At 41.6% G+C, this 2033-nt stretch overlaps 1 pseudogene; it reads right to left on the bottom strand.

Moving 5' to 3' along the window:
- Positions 1-881: 881 nt before the first annotated feature.
- Positions 882-1112, bottom strand: LOC136150215 (oligosaccharyltransferase complex subunit OSTC pseudogene; annotated as a pseudogene).
- Positions 1113-2033: the final 921 nt, after the last annotated feature.

Here is a 2033-nt window from a genome sequence, read left to right on the forward strand (position 1 = left end):
TCCGAGAAGAACCACAAAGCTGGGGCAAGAAAGCATGCTCCAAGACTTACTAAATACATACTTAAGATCTTTTCAGTTTTTAAATGTTGATTATGGAAACACTCACAAAGGTAGAGAAAATATGTGCAATGATCCTCCATATATTCATCATGTAGACTTAACTCATTAATATTTTGCCATATCTGCTCATCTGTATTTTTTCTGAAATTTTTTTAAATTAGAAAAATTATTTATTTCTGCTCTTTTCATATATCTTATTTTTCCAGAAACAGTCTTCCGTACATATCTGAAATGATGTACTGCCACACACTCTGTTTAAAGGCAAAGCGCCATTGATAAAACTGATAAGCTGTCCAGAGGTCTCAGCTTATGGGGTCTCACTTCCTGGTTTTACATTAATTTCTGAAGGTCAGAAAAGTCACCTCCAAAAAATGTCAAGGGCTTTGTAAAAAATAATCACTTTATTCAGTATTATAGCTGTAGAAATGAAGTACATTTTCTTTAAGAAATAAAAAGAAAACCCCAAAGAAAATGCCACTTAACATCATTGATACGTCAGTAAAGGCCAGCAGAAAAAGATACTGATAAGGTTGTTTCTGACACCAAAAAGACATTCTAGTCCAAGCTTTAATATGGCTCCTATATTTTCTCTAGATGTTTCTTTTCTGCTACCTTTCATCCTTTTCCGTATTTCATATCCGAGGACTGGTACAGTCTTTAAAATTTCATTAACAGGAGCAAATTCAGTACCTGCTGATTTCTTCTCAAAAGACACTCTAACCCATCAGATACCCCAGCAACTTCATTCTCATGAAGACTCTAGACATGAAAAAACTCAAACAGGAAGCTGGATGCAAGTCCTTCCCTAATATACTGTCCATTTAGGCCAAGAAAGCAACGGGTCTCTGACGCCCGTGTTCATCAGTCACTGAACCAACACTTGGAGGTTCAACAGTAACATCATAAATGATTCCTCCAGTGATGAGGAAGTAAGACACCACCACCAGAGTGTACACCATCACAGCCGACGGCATGTGCAACCAGGGCGGCTTCTTCAGCGTCAGGTTCAGGTTTTTGAGCACTAAGAATGGGATTGGGTACAAACTCTCCATGTTGGTGGCAGCAGGGGAAGCTCTCAGCCTCCAACCCCATGCACCACCCAGAAACAGCTGACATATTTTTAAAGTAAGTCCAGACATGGCCTCTGTCACCCAAGGCTACAATCTTTCCTTGTGGCTCAGCTGGTAAAGAGTCTGCCTGTAAAGCAGGAGACCTGGGTTCACTCTCTGGGTCGGGAAGATCCCTTGGAGAAGGAAATGGCAGCCTACTCCAGTATTCTTGCCTGGAGAATCCCATGGACAGAGGAGCCTGGCGGGTTATAGTCTATGGGGTCACAAAGAGTCAGACAGGGCTGAACAACTTTCACTTTTACCCAAGGCTACAGTCTGCTTCTGCGCGGTGCTGGAGTGACTGTGCAGAGATTCCCCACGTCCAAGGGCAGAGCAAGAGAGTTCCAGAAAAACATCTACGTCTGCTTTAGTGACTATGCAAAAGCCTTTGACGGTGTGGATCACAACAAACTGTGGAAAATTCTTCAAGAGATGGGAATACCAGACCACACTGACCTGCCTCCTGAGAAATCTGTATGCAGGTCAGGAAGCAACAGTTAGAACTGTACATGGAACAACACACTGGTTCCAAATCGGGAAAGAAGTATGTCAAGGCTGTATATTGTCACCCTGCTTATTTAACTTATATGCAGAGTACATCATGAGAAACGCTGGGCTGGATGAAGCACAAGCTGGAATCAAGATGGCCAGGAGAAATATCAAAAACCTCAGATATGCAGATGACACTACCCTTATGGCAGAAAGTGAAGAAGAACTAAAGAGCTTCTTGATAAAAGTGAAAGAGGAGACTGAAAAAGTTGGCTTAAAGCTCAACATTCAGAAAACTAAGATCATGGCACCTGATCCCATCACTTCATGGCAAATAGATGGGGAAACAATGGAAACAGTGACAGACTTTATTTT

The sequence above is a fragment of the Muntiacus reevesi genome, chromosome 18 (assembly GCF_963930625.1).
Source record: "Muntiacus reevesi chromosome 18, mMunRee1.1, whole genome shotgun sequence".
NCBI lineage: Eukaryota > Metazoa > Chordata > Mammalia > Artiodactyla > Cervidae > Muntiacus > Muntiacus reevesi.